The sequence below is a fragment of the Acinonyx jubatus genome, chromosome A3 (genome assembly GCF_027475565.1).
Source record: "Acinonyx jubatus isolate Ajub_Pintada_27869175 chromosome A3, VMU_Ajub_asm_v1.0, whole genome shotgun sequence".
In the NCBI taxonomy this organism is placed as follows: Eukaryota; Metazoa; Chordata; class Mammalia; order Carnivora; family Felidae; genus Acinonyx; species Acinonyx jubatus.
This window is the reverse complement of record NC_069388.1, coordinates 29,939,368-29,954,744: the sequence shown is the minus strand read 5'-3', so window position 1 is coordinate 29,954,744 and position 15,377 is coordinate 29,939,368. Positions and strand designations below refer to the sequence as shown.

Sequence of the window (15,377 nt, the reverse complement as noted above, 5' to 3'; positions counted from 1 at the left end):
ATATGTGATCCTTTGTGATTGGCTTCTTTTACCTAGCATGATATTTTCAAGGTCTATCTATGTCCTCTTTTATAACAAAAAGAGATACTAAGATTCCTAGAGCTGGGAGTGCCTGGGTGGCTCAGTCAGTTAGTATCTAGCTTCAGCTCAGGTCATGATCTCACAGTTTGTGAGTTCAAGCTCTGCATCAGGTTCTGTGCTGTCAGTGCACACTTCAGATCCCACTTCAGATCCTCTGTCCCCTCTCTCTGCCCATCCCTCCAGTCACAAAAATGAGTAAACATGTTTAAAAAGATTCATAGAGGTACACTAACCTATCCTGTAGGGAGAAGAGATGAAATGATTTTCTTTTAAGTAAAGTTGACTGGTATCTCAGGACTGGTTGTCAGTCACAGATGATGAGAAAAGTTCTACAAATAGTTACTGTAACTGCCAACCCAAGAATGGTGTTCTAACATAGACTGTGGAAAAGATTCATTCATGTCTCAGCATTCTTTTTAGCTTCATTTGTGTATGTGAATAATGTCATAATTATAGGTACATCATTCAATATGGATAATAAGATATAACTCTGTGGGACTGTTGTAACAAACTGTTGCACACTCTCATTTTTATTTGCTATTTTCCTTTTGTAACTAATTTTCCTGTTGAATATTCTGCATACCTCAGACATTATCATATAATGTCTGTGTTTACGTGCTACATGTTATGTGCTAATGTCTGTGGTTACATACTGCATTTTTTATTTTTATGTGAGCTTGGTGAGCTAAAGCCTAGATATTTTATTTGGGGATAACCAATGAGATGGATAGATAGATAGATAGATAGATAGATAGATAGATAGATAGATATTAGTATAAATGTTGGAGATAGGATGCACAGAAATACAATCTTCAGAGCATCTTCCCCCTCAAATTTGTGGATGTAGTTAAGAAAAGAACAAAAAACAAAGGCCAGCCTTTTGACTTTGAAAAACCTGACCTCTCTGTGCCTCGGGTTCTTCCTCTATAAATTGGAGCAATTGGACTATGATACTTAATTAGTGCTGATGGTCTTTAACTCTGTGATTCTGTGAAGGTAATTGGTAAACGTACTACTGATGGGCCCAGACTGCTTTCTACATTACATCAAGAGGTTAGGGTGTTGTAATGTTGGATTTCCTGTGTTCTAATTAGTTATCTAATGTGGTGTCATGACAGAAGGCTAAATATCAATTTAGCAAAAATCAAATTTTTCTGAAATAGAATTTGGAGCCATGGTCTGATATTCCAAATGGACTATTAATATAAAATAATTTAAAATAATACTCACCCAGAACATCTATATATGAGATAAATATTCAGCTATGAGTAGCAGAAAACCCAAAACAAAAAGTGGCTGAAAACAAGATTAAATTTTATTTCTCACTCATGTAATAGTTGGCACAAGTCTGGTATGGAGCTCCATGACATCAGGGACTGCTTACCAATTGTCCCTTTTTCCTTCTTAGCACTCTACCCTCCCTCTTGGGTGTAAACCATATTCTTATTGAGCAAGATGGTGATATCCACATTACAGGAAGCAGAATGGAGAGAGGGATGAAGCAGAAAGTAGAAGGTACCTTCACTGCTCTGTTAAGCATAATTATGAGATATTTCCATGTGAATCATCACATGTGAATCCGTGAGACATATGGCCATGCATAGCTGCAAGGAAAGGTGGGAAGTATAGCCATGTGCCTCACTAAAAGTTCTACCTATAGTGGAAGAAAGGAAGAAAAGATACTGGGGGTGGGGAGTCCACTACAATCTGGTTGATGATAAATGAAAGGGAAAACTCAGGAGCATTTGCCATTGTATCTCTTCCATTAAAGAAGGAGTGTTTTCTATTTCTAGTAGGTGATACTGGTTCTCAAAATGGAAATATCATTTTATAGGTGAAGAGCTGACAATGTAATGGGAACATCTCTTAAGAATATGTGATTCTCTTTTCTGTAACTGGGTTAATGCATAAGATCTTCCAAGAGAGAATTGCTAGGTCAATTTCCTGGTTTGAATTCATGAGTTGATATTATGATTTATGAACCAGGCTCTTGTGAGTTTAATTAGTGTGAATTTTTCCCACTGAGCCCAGTAGCCCCCAACAGAACTGATCAAGCAGAGAATAGACCCAACCCTAGATGTACAATGACTTTAGAGGGAACATATGCCTTGTAAGGCTTCATTTGACCTGAGCCACCCATCTTATTCTTGATCTTGAAAAGGGAGAAAAATTACAAACTTCTAAATAGTCTCTAATATATCCATCTACAAAATCAAAATAATACTGTTTTGCATGATGAAGATTAGTAGTGGTCTTGTAAAAATTTTTTTATATAGGAAAGAGCCTCTAAGGGCTAATGATATTGCAAGTCTTGACTCTTAAAAAACCCATTTAGAGAAGAATTATTCACTGTTTTGGAATGATTATGACCTTTTCAGAATTTTTGAAAATACAAAATAAGCAGAACCAGACTCATCCCCAGAATATTGAAATAACATGTTTCATCTGTGCCATTATCTCAGCTGTTCCATAGTCTGCCTAAAATCCTCTTAAGGATGATGTCTTCCCGTATCTTTCTTAAAAGAACAAAGTGATCCCAGTAGACAAAGGAGAGCCTTTGAGGCTATGCATAGGACTATAATATCTATAAACCTGAGGTAATACAAGGTAAACTATCTATAAACTTAAGGTAATCATCACCAGTGTCAAAGTACCAGACAACCTGTACACTTTGCTGGCTTCATAACTATTTGAGGTTTGCTAACTTAGTCATGAACATCTTAGATGGTGTTTTATGGCTGTAGAATTCTACAAAATTAAGATCTAAAAACTGATAGGCTTTTGATTTATACAGATCAGCCATCTATAACTGTTGTTGAAGAAATGTAGCTAAACTAATTCCCATTTCCCAGAATTCCCTATTCCAAGTCACATCAGAAAGAAGTCCACTTGTGGCCCAGGCTCAAAGATTTGGATTGGAACAGAATGGCCCAGGAAAACGTGGCCTAGACTCATATTATCCCTAACACGAGAAAATTCAGATGCTAATTCCAATGCTAACCTTGCAACAAAGAACTAGAAAAGACCCTGATAATGTTGATGAACACTCACTATATACCAGGTACACCCTCCAGAGACAGATGTGGTAACTATCCCCACTTAACATATGAGGGAATTGAGACTTGCCCACAGCCATAGTGAGGGAAATGGCTAAGGTTGAATCTGCACTTAATGCCTCTGCTATGGCATCTTCCATAGAGCTCACTTACTGCGGTGGAGCCCTCTGATTTACCCTCATTTCCTGGCTGATGAATTTCTAAACCACAGAGACATTGTTTTCTCTCATTTTAAGGCTGTACAATAACAGAATCTTCAATCAACAGAATCTTTTTCATTTGTTAACTTGTTCTTGTTTTACTACTCTAGAAGTGCTTGTGGTTTACTTAACTTCCTTGTTTAGGTTTTAGTACGTATAGTTTATGCCATGTAATCTTTCTTCTTCAGGGATTCTAAGCTGTACGAATGAATTCTAAAAAACCATTACCTTTTTGGTAATTGAGAATTCACCAATAAAGTTCTGGAATTAATGTGCTCAACCCAGAACTTTCAAGAATAGGAGGTAACCTATAAAAGTTTATAGAGGACCTTCTTGGCACTTCCCCCAAAGTAACTTGAACAGGGTCTGTGCACCTTCCCAGTGGTTCAGGTTTGATTTAGAGTTAGCCACAACTCAGCCACTTTTATGATACAATTTACAAAAGGTGATCCATATGTAAAGGAAATGTAGTGCCTTCTAATAACCTTTTGTATACTTGAATATAATTAAGTTACCTTATCTATAGACTGAACAAACTCAAGTCCTTTAATTAAAAATAATAATAATAATAACCTTTCATGACGGCTCCATTAAACAGAGTTGCATTGATTTCTGTCTGGTAACCTGTGTTTTTCCAGGGAGTTACAAGTGATTGTTCGTGTATTTTCTGTGGACAAACGTCTTAAATACAACTGACCTCTCCAGATTATCACAGCTGACTTTTTCCTTTATTTAAAGAGTGGCTCTTTTTCTGTCTTTCAGGCCACTCTGGCTCTTTGTTCAGGATGTCTTCTTGGTTATCACATATACCCAGCAATTCCCAAGTGATGTTTTCAATAGTCAGTGCTGTTTCCAGAAATGCCATGACATTTTCAGAATCAGAATAAAATAAACTTTAATTAATTTTAATTTAAAAGACACAGTTCTTTGTCACAGATTGGAGAAAAATAAAGGGACATAATTAAATGGGATGTGAGATCTTGGAGTAGATCCTAGAAAAGAAAAAAAAATCAATAGAAAAACTGGTGAAATTTGAATGAAGTCAGCAGTACAGTAGTGTTACACCAGTCTTGATTTCCTGTCTTGGTGGTTGTGTAAGATTTTAACGTTAGGGGAAGCTAGGTGAATTTTATGGTAACTTGTGCAGCTTCTCTGAAAATCTAAAATTATTTCAAAATTAAAAGTTTAAATATACATGTATATTCACAGCTCCAAATTGTTTGGTAATTATAGTAATATAGCCTATAGTAATATAGTAATATAGCTATAGTAATATAGCCTTTCTTGAGTCTCTCTCTAAGGCAACAACAATGAACCAGGATGCATCAGCATACTCACTGCTCACAGGAATCCCAGAAATCATTTGTACATCCATTGAAACACTAACAGTAGGATGCAACAGTAGGATGCAGTAGGATCTTATGGGAAGAAGAAAGGATTTGGATTCAGATGTGAGTTTCAGTCCCTCTTCCACCATTCACTACTGTTTTCAGTAGGGCAGCTACCTTGACCTTTGTTAGTCTCAATTCCTTCATCTGAATGCAAAGTATAATATCCATCCCACAGTGATTTTAAGAATTAAATGAGATTTATATATGTGAATGCTAGTTATAAACTCTAAAACACTATGCAAAATGTTCACTTTGGTTCATATTCTAAAGAATTGTTTGAAGAAAAAAGATTCTCCAGTTTCAGAGATTTTTAAGGTTATTTTTTTCCCTAGATTAATTGTATTGTAGCATTGAGTGCAATCAGAATCCATAGGTGATATATTTATAATTGTGTTTACATTATTTTGAGTCTTTTATCATTAACAGTCAGTTTGAACTTGAACCAATATGACTAAGAACCACAAAGCAGTAAGCTGAATATTGTATAGTATACTTAACATAGAGATTTTACATGAACATTATTTTTACTTATTTAAGCCAATGTCTAGCCCTTTTGCTTTAGAAGTCATAACACTAAGAAGAGAATTTCAAATGTGAAAGCTCCAAATTTGTTGGTTTTCCTGAAATTTAAAGTGAAAGTCATCAGTGGAAGCTGTGGATCTACTTTCAAGAAAGACCCTAGAAAGGTACAATGTCCAGTCTACCAATTATATGAGGCTTATATACAAACTTGTAGTTTGTTTCCAAAAGTAAGTTATTCTATAACAAATTGGAAAAAAAAAAAAAAAAAAAGCTCAGCCAATATATTTAAGTAGTGCTGAGGTGTCTGTGGCGAAATTTAATTTTTTTAAATTTTACATCTAAGGGTTATAAAGTTGATTCTAAATCCATATTTCAGGTGGTTTAATGCTCTGATTCAGTACCTGGTGAAGGACTGCTGTCTGGTTTCAATCAGATGTTAATTATTCTTCTTGCTTTGTCTACTGATTTTTAGCTGTTTCATTAAAGCAGCCTCATGTAGATCAATCAGGCTCTTTTTCAAAAATCCCAATCTGAAGCCAAGACCAGGGGTGCCTGGGTGGCTTAGTAGATTAAACATCCAACTTCCGCTCAAGTCATGATCTCACAGTATAAATTCTAGCCCCTCACTGGGCTCTGTGCTGACAGCTCAGAGTTTGGAGCCTGCTTTGGATTCTGTGTCTCCCTCTCTCTCTGCCCCTCCCTTGCTTGTGCTCTGTCTCTCTCTCTCCCTCTCAAAAATGAGTAAACATTAAAAAAAATTTTTTTTAATTTAAAGCCAAGACCAAAAGGTCAAAGAAATAGAAGATCTCGTGAAGTCAGAGCTGCTCATCAGTAGTCCTCAATTGCTTATCTTTTTTTTTGGAGTATCTAGTTTTAGTGAACCACAAATTAAACAAAATGTCTCTCAAGACAGGGCAGAAACACATAATTTTAAACTTTGTATTAGTATCAATATATTGGTACATTCTAAAAATGCTGATCTGCAGCAGATTATTTTTTTTTTCAATTGCTTATCTTTGAAGAAGAGAAATATTAAAAAGATTGTTACCGAGTTGGTAAAATGAAAAAATAAAATCTGTTATCCTCAAGCAATGCATTTTCCAATTTAGTAAAAAAGTAGTTTATTAAGAATAGATGGAAACTTCCTTAATATATGGTATGTATATGTGTGCCTGTGTCTGTGTCTCAGTGCTATACACATCCTATTTATTTATTTATTTTATTTATTTATTTTTTAATGTTTATTTTTGAGACAATGCGAGAGACAGAGTGCAAGCAGTGGAGGGGCAGAGCAGACAGAGGGAGACACAGAATCCAAAGCAGGCTCCAGGCTCTGAGCTGTCAGCCCAGAGCCAGACGTGGGGCTCAAACTCACGAACTGTGAGATCATGACCTGGGCCAAGGTCGGATGCTCAACCTACTGAGACACTCAGACGCCCCTACACATCTTACTTATTGATAAAACAACAATCTCATAAGATTATGAGGAAAACAATTTCCATTGTATTTTTAACATTGTTCTAGAAATATTAGATAATTGAGAGAAGAAACAATTTATATAATTTGTAAAAGAGGAATTAAAATCATTAGATAATTATCCTAAGCAAATGTTGATTTAAGATGGATAGCCACAGGATATTTATGAAATATCTAATAATCCTTATGGAAAATTTTCCTCACCAAATCTGTCCCAAAAAGGCCAGGGTTTTCAACCAAGTCTTTTAAATGATAATCAAATTTGAAAAATCCTTACAAATCTTTACAAACAACACAGGGAACCTTTTTCTATTTACATTTACAGTTAAATTTCTGTTGTAGCCTCCTTAGTAAGTAATGTATGCACATATTATAAGATATAAAAGGTATTCTATTTATTTTTTAATGTTTATTTAGTTTTGAGAAAGAGAGAGAGAGCATAGGCAGGGGAGGGGCAGAGAGAGTCCAACGTGGAGCTCGAACTCGTGAACCACAAGATCATGACCTGAGCCGAAGTTGGAGGCTTAACCAACTGAACCACCCAGGTTCAGTATTTTAAACAGATATTTGATGAAAAGTCAGTCTTCCTCCAGCCCTGTCAGAAACAGTCACTGGTACCAGTTTTTTATATATCCTTTAAGAGATGTTTTAGGCATATGCAAAGTTAGTTTCTCTCTTAATCTTTTTACATTTATGGTAATGTGCCACATAAACAGTTCTGTACCTTGTTTTTATTTTGTTAGTAATTTTATCATGCAAACTGTGCCAAATCAGCACAAAATACATTTTTAATCACCCAGTGCTCATCATTATAGGTGCACTCTTTAATCCCCATCACGTATTTTACCCATCCCCCGCCCCCCCACCTCTCCTCTGGTAGCCATCAGTTTGTTCTCTATAGTTAAGAGTCTGTTTCTAGGTTTGTCTCTCTCTTTTTCCCCATTGCTCATTTGTTTCTTAACTTCCACATATGAGTGAAATCGTATGGTATTTATCTTTTTCTGACTGACTTATTTTGTTTAGCATTACATTCTTTAGCTCCATCCATCCATGTTGTTGCAAATGGCAAGGTTTCATTCTTTTTATGAATGAGTAGTATTCCACTGTATATATATATACCACATCTTCTTTATCCATTCATCAATCAGTGAACTCTTGGACTGTTTCCATATTTTGGCTGTTGTAAATAATGGGGCAGAGGCACCTGGGTGGCTCAGTCGGTTGGGCATCCGACTTCAGCTCACGTCATGATCTTACAGTGTGTGAGTTTGAGCCCCGCGTCAGGCTCTGTGCTAACAGCTCAGAGCCTGGGGCCTGCTTTGGATTCTGTGTCTCCTTCTCTCTCAGCTCCTCCCCTGCTCATGCTCTGTCTCTCTCTGTCTCAAAAATAAATAAAAACATTAAAAAAAATTTTTAATAAAAAAATAAAAAATAATGGGGCAATAAATATGGGGGTGCATGTATCCCTTTTAATTAGTGTTTTTGTATCCTTTGGGTAATACCCAGTAGTGCAGTCGCTGGATCGTAGGGTAGTTCTATTTTTAACTTATTGAGTAACCTCCATACTGGTTTCCAGAGTGGCTGCCCAGTTTTCATTCCCACCACCAGTGCAAGAGGATTCCTTTTTCTCCACATCCTCCCAACACCTTTGTTTTCTTGTGTTGATTTTAGTCATTCTGACCAGTGTGAGGTGATATCTCATTGTAGTTTTGATTTGCATTTCCCTGATGATAAGTGATGGTAAAGCATCTTTTCATATGTCTGTTGGCCATCTGTATGTCTTTTGGTTAATTTTTTGTTTCATTTTTTATGTCTTTTTTGGAGAAATATCTTCATGTCTTCTGCCCATTTCCTAATTAGATTATTTGTTTTTCAGTGTTGAGTTTTATAAGTTCTTTATGTATTTTTGATACTAGCCCTTTATTGAATATATCATTTGCAAATATCATCTCCCATTCTGTAGGTTGCCTTTTAGTTTTGTTGATTATTTCCTTTGATGTGCAGAAGCTTTTTACTTTGATGTAGTCCCAATAGCTTATTTTTGCTTTTGTTTCCTTTGCCTCAGGAGACAGCTCTAGAAAAAAGTTGCTACAGCCAATGTCAAAGAGGTTACTGCCTGTGTTCGCTTCTAGGATTTTTATGGTTTCAGATCTCACAGTTAGGTCTTTAATCCATTTTTAATTTATTTTTGTGTATGGGATAAGAAAGTGGTCCAGTTTCATTCTTTTACAAGTTGTTCAGTTTTTCAAACGCCATTTGTTGAGGAGACTTTTTTCCATTGGATACTTTTTCCTGCTTTGTCAAAGATTAATTGACCATAGAATTGTGGCTTTATTTCTGGGTTTTCCATTCTGTTCCATTGGCCATGTGTCTATTTCTACAGCTTTGTAATATAACTTGAAGTCTGAAATTGTGATGCCTCCAGCTCTGCTTTTCTTTTCCTAGGTTGTTTTGGCTATTCGGGGTCTTTTGTAGTTCCATACAGATTTTAGGATTGTTTGTTCTAGTTCTGTGTGAAAAAATGCTGTTGATATTTTGATAGGGATTGCATTAAATGTGTAGGTTGCTTTGGATAGTATGGACATTTTATCAATATTTTTTCTTCCAATCCATGAGCATGGAATGTCTTTCCATTTCTTTATGTTGTCTTCACTTTCTTTCATCAGTGTTTTATAGTTTTCAGAGTACAGGTCTTTCACCTCTTTGGTTAGGTTTATTCCTAGGTATCTTATTTACAACATTTTTTAACAACTGCAAAATTAGTTTATGGTGATAAACTGTAACCAGTTACATATTTAGGTTGCTTCCAACCTTTTGCTATTACAAGCAGGACTGCAAAGAAGAGCCTGGTATATATGTGTTTTTGAGTAGACATGTAAGCACATTTGAAAGTTAAATTCCTAAATGTGGAATTGCTGGGTCAATGGGTAAATCCATGCATAATTTTGTCAAGTTGTTCTCATGGAGTCTGACAGTTTTACTAATTGGCAATGTCACTAATGTGTGAGTGCTTACTAATGGGTAATATCAACTACTGGATAATATCAACTTTATAATGTATTAGATTCCTATATGAATTTAGACTGCTCTCCAGCTTTCTCGTATCCACCACGGTAGGCTAGGTTAAACCGCCATAACAAACAGCCTCAAACTCTTAGTGGTTTATAATAAGAAATTTCTTTCCTTTTGGTACATGTCCATCAAGGGTCGCTGGAGGCTCAGCACCATGACTTTCACTCAGTAACTTAGGCCAACAGGGTTGCCACCATCTTGAACATTGCTCTTTGTCCTGGCTAAAGGGAAGAGGGCCCTGGAGAGTCTCACACCATCAGTATAGTCATACATGTGCCCAGAAGATGGAAAACTGGAGATATTTGGCAAACTGCAGCTATGATTAATTATCACATCTCTATTCTGTCCTGTAATCTGTCAGTTCATGTGGTAGTAACACAAGTTTTTCTTTTTTGGAATATGTCTGCTATTTTCCCATTTTCATTTTTCCTGTTGAACTAGAACTAGCTTCTCTAACTACCCTCCAGCCTCCAGAAAAAAAGCCAAATTATGGCAGTATTTTTCATTTTGTCTGCATTAAATTTATAGATTTAAAGAAAATTGATAATCTTTATAATATTGAGTTTCCACAACCAAGAAGCAGATATATATTTTCAGTTATTTACATCTTCTTTTGTATCTTTCATATTTTCTTAATATGTATTGTGTATATTTATTAGTAAGTATTCTTTTTTATTTTACTGTCATCTGCAAATAATCATTTAAATTCCTTCTGTATAATCAAGTTGGTTTTCTTGAAGGAATAGAAAAGATAACCATTTCTCAAATAACATATCCATAACATAATCAAAAAAAATTTTTTTAAGTTCATACTGAAGATTTTTCTTTTCATGATCCATCTTTTTAATAATTCTAGTAAATAAGTAGATTGGCATTACACCAACAATAATACATTTACTCCAGCAACTAGAAGCACTTACCAATTTTTAAGAATTATATTTGTTTTGTGCTCTGCAGGTGTCTATTATGCCCACCTGTACAAGAACCCAGGAGATGATGAGCCATTAATGTAGAATAAGATCTGGCTCTAAAGAAAGAGGCTCACTGGCCCATTCATCAAACTTGAGAGATGTTGAAAATTAAACATCCCCAGGTAATTAGAGTATGGTTTTGAGTGACACAGGCATTGCTCTCCTGTTACATTTTTATTTCTTTTGTTGTGAGAAAAAACATTTGTGGGGGGAATCAGCTTATTTCTAAAAGTAAGCAGGTATTATATTACATTTAGGGTTTGTTTTCATGCTAAGAATGAGAACTGCTCATTACATCTCACTTCTTTGTACTGCCTTTGTAATTATGATGTAAAGTTCAACCTGAGAGTATTTTCCTTCTTTACAACTTCTCATTTTGTACTCCTATCTCAGCATTATTCTGCTCTTTTTCCTACAATCCATACTCTTTTAAGAGTTCCGTCCTTAATCACAAGACTGAATCACAAGACTGAATTAAATAGAAGTTGGTCATTAAGTGCTGATAAGCAGATTATTTGTGAAATTATATTGTATGTATGGTTGTGCTTAGGACAGAGGTCAGGAAGGAATACAAGACATCAAATTTGAATACCTCACCATCATCAAAGTGAAGTCTCATAAAAATCTGATGGAATGATTTAAACTGAAAATAGAGACTTTACACAAAAATGGAGAGAAAGTCTTTATGGAGCCAACACAGAATAATTACTGGGAATATGACAGAGTAAAAAGAGACCCACCAAAATAACAAACATCTGAAATATAAAATGTATAAGAAGACAGAGTTCAGTTGTGGCGAGCAAAGGTAGCACCACAGCCTTGATTTTAGAACTTGGGCAATACCAACAAAGAGAAAAGCTGTGTACAAAACCAGAGAAAACAATGGTAATAGAAGAAGCAGGAAAAAAAAAAAAAAAACTGAAATGTAGAAGGAATGGAATTGTCAATAATAGGACTGAAAAGAGTAAAAGACACAAAGACTATTAAAAAGAACTAGTTAGAATTAAAAAAAAAAAAAACACCTTGAAGCACCATGGTAAAAATATTTTTTAAAAAAATGTACATCCCTTAAGGGGAAAAAAATGTTATCAGGATAGTGGAGTGGTCAGGGCACCTAGTGGCTCAGTGGATTGAGCGGGTTGAGCATCTGATTCAGCTCAGGTCTTGATCTCACAGTTGGTGAGTTCGAGCCCTCTATCAGGCTCTGTGCTGACGTCTCAGAGCCTGAAGCCTACTTCGGATTCTGTGTCCCCCTCTGTCTGCCCTCCCCCGCTTGCACTCTGTCTCTCTTTCTCTCTCTCTCTCAAAAATAAATATTAAAAAAAATTTTTTAAAGAATAGTGGAGTGGTCAATAAAATTAAGGCCAAATGGAAAGATTCAGGTTAAAATTCATGGAATAGACAAATCGGTTATAACAAATCCTGTATACCTAGTTTTTTTGCTCCTGCAAGTCTCCTCCAAATAATGGGGGGGGGGGGGTGTTACAAATAGGAAGAAGTTTCAGTAAAGGAAAAACTGAAGTTATTGTAGAGAAAAACAAACCTTTGCCTGCAGGTTGAGAGTTTGGCATGTACTTATTTTCCAGATTTGACACTTAAAGACAGTATACTCACATACCTACTTACCAGTTTAACACTGGAAATAACTATCCTCTGGAGGATGAAAGATAAAAATGACCTTAGACTTGTAACTCAGATAACACAAGATGCATTTAGAGAAATATTTACAGAATACCAACCAATTATCTTGTCTAGTTGTCTGCCTTTTGAAGATGAAAGATTTTTGAGCCCTGATATCTTAGAATCTCCAATAGCCCAGTACCAGAGGAGATTATAAAAGACTGGGAATGCAGAGGAAATTTCTGAAAGTGATAGACTGGAGCACTTTGAAGGAAGTGAGTTGGTGGTACCATCTAAGAGGAGCAGCTTAGGTACTCAGGCACAAAACACCTCAGGGCATGACCTCTACCTGAGGTTCTGCATTCTGGGGTTTGGGCCTCTGCACATATGGAGATGCAACCTTAACCTATACTCAAGGATAACCAGGGCCTAGGAAAATCTTGTTGACCAAAGCTCAGAAGACTGTCAATTTACAGACTTATCATGAGAAATAGAAGTTTCAGGTGAACCAGGGGCACCTGGGTGGCTCAGTTGGTTAAATATCCAACTCTTGGTTTCAGCTCAGGTCATGATCTCACAGTTTGAGCCCCATATCCAGCTCTGTGCTGACAGCGTCGAGTGCTTGGGATTCTCTCTCTACCCCACTCTCTCTGACCCTCCCTCTCTTGTTCTTTCTGTCTCTCTCAATAAATGAATAAACTTAAAAAGTTTTTTGTTAAAAAAAAAATGAATTTTCAGGTGAACTCAAGTGTTGACTAGGCATGAGTAAAACTTTTGTACTTTCTCTTATGTAAGTCACATGGGGGAAACGGAATTAAAATTACTGTATAACTTTGGTACATTAGAATAGATTTAGATTTACACTCAAGGAGTGTAAGTGATTTTAAGCAGTGTTTCTCTGCTAAACTTGGAAGTAGACTAACGTGGTATAGGGATGCTTTCTGGGGGACCTAAATGCTTGACATTCACTGGTGCACTGTAGATATGGCAGGAAATGTATGCTTAATTCTGTACATATACTTTATGCTTCTATACAAATGGACTTCTAATACCTGCTCCCTTTAAATCCTTTAATACCAGGGAAGCCTGGGTGGCTCATTCCGTTAAGCGTCCAACTTCGGCTGAGGTCATGATCTCACCATTTGTGAGTTCGAGCTCTGCACCGAGCTCTGTGCTGACAGCTCAGAGGGAGCCTGCTTCAGATTCTGTCTCCCCCTCTCTCTCTGCCCCTCCCCCACTTGCACTCTGTGCTCCTGTCTCTCTCAAAAGTAAACATTAAATCTTTTAATACCGTTGGCTCTACCAGCTTTTATAGACATAGACAAATACTAGTCAGATACATCACTGGATTTTTTCTTTTACTTTAAATACAAAAAATTTAAAAGATGCAGAAAATTCTATAATGAAGACTCTGTCCTCCTAGATACCTTATCCCCTCACCAAAAGCAGCTCATGTTATCAATTTCTTAGGCATCCTTCCAGAGATGCACACATTCAATCAAATTCCTGTATTCTTTAGTAGTGAAATATACCAAATCCAACTCATAATAGATGTGTTGTGGTTTTATTGGCCTCTGACAAAGCAGAGAACAGTCAGCTTGGACTGAGCTGCAGAGGCTCCACATCTGCTCCTGACTATTAATAGAGACATAGAACCTGCCATCTAATTCTTTTAGGCTCAAGTTATTGCAGTAGAGCCAGGTCCTGGCCAGCCTAGTAAGGCTACACTGTGGCTCATCAGCTGAACCTCAGTCACAGGTCTGAGAGAATAATCTCTTCTGCAGTTGTTTTCCTATGCTCTAGCTAAACAAACAAAGATGTATCTTGGTTTTCTTATATTTGTAATTCATTCCTGAGACCATCTTTGGTTATGCTTAGAAGACAAAAAGATTGCATCTTCTAAAGCACATACTGTTTGGGCACTGTCCCATTTGGGCAGGGTCTTGAAAGACAACTTGTAAATTTTCTATTTTATTGTCAGAACAATGAGCCAGAGATCACCTAGTTCAGAGTAAAGTTATATTTGGTGAGAATATATTTATAACAATTATTTTAGGTGATATATAAGTAAAAAGCCTGATTGAAAGTCACTATGTTCATTTGCCTTGGTGTATGTTTTGTAGCTAGTTGTTCTTGGGGTCTCACTGCTCAGAGCTGTGAGTGCTTTATTAAGATTTATTTTTATGTAGGCATTTAGTCACACCTACCCTAAAAATTTTTCCATGTTAGGCTCCAAAGTAAATCTACAAAAAGCAGTAGCTTTTCTCTATGCCAGGAATAACCAGCTTAGAAAACATAATGGAAGAAAAGATCCCATTCATAATAACAGCAAAAGTACATGTAATAACTAGGAATAAACTAAAGGACAGTATAAAACCTGTATGAATATAGCTATAAAGTCTACTGAAAGGCATAAAATGAAACTAGAATAAGTGAAAAATAAGTTCCCTGAAGTAAATTTAATAAATTTACTATACTATACTATACTATACTATAAATTTAATATACTTTCAGTCAACTTCCCAACAGGATATCTTTTGTTTATCTGAAAAAAAAAAAATGGTATAAGAAAGCCTTGAGGAGTACCTGGGTGGCCCAGTCGTTGAGCATCTAACTCTTGGTATCAGCTCGGGTCATGATCCTAGGGTCATGGGATAGGGCCCCATGTTGGGCTCCGTACTCTGAGTATGGAACCTGCTTAGGATTCTCTGTCTTCCTCAGCCCCTCTCTCATATGCATGCACGTGCTCTCTCAAATAATAATAATAATAATAATAATAATACATAAAGACTTACTGAAAATATTAAAAAAGAAGAGTAATAATGGAAATATTGCCCTATCATGTATTAATTATTGGTATGATAAAGCTATATTAAAACAAAACATTGCATGCTGGTGCAGGCCATTATCATAGATAGAAAAAAGTGAAGGGACTGCAGAATCCAGGAACAGACCCAGACATATGTAAAAAGTGACTCTGAAAAAGGT

General features: G+C 36.2%; 1 protein-coding gene across 4 annotated transcripts in view; it reads left to right on the top strand.

The window, feature by feature from the left end:
* Positions 1 to 15,377, top strand: part of RNF24 (ring finger protein 24) — a 76,502-nt gene that overhangs the window by 15,194 nt on the left and 45,931 nt on the right. The window contains exon 2 of one of the 4 annotated variants that reach the window (XM_027069633.2): positions 10,756 to 10,891. The exons of the other annotated variants lie outside the window; for them this stretch is intronic. The gene's annotated coding sequence lies outside the window, so the exon portion shown is untranslated. The remainder of the gene's footprint in view (positions 1 to 10,755; positions 10,892 to 15,377) is intronic. 4 annotated transcript variants of the gene reach the window in all.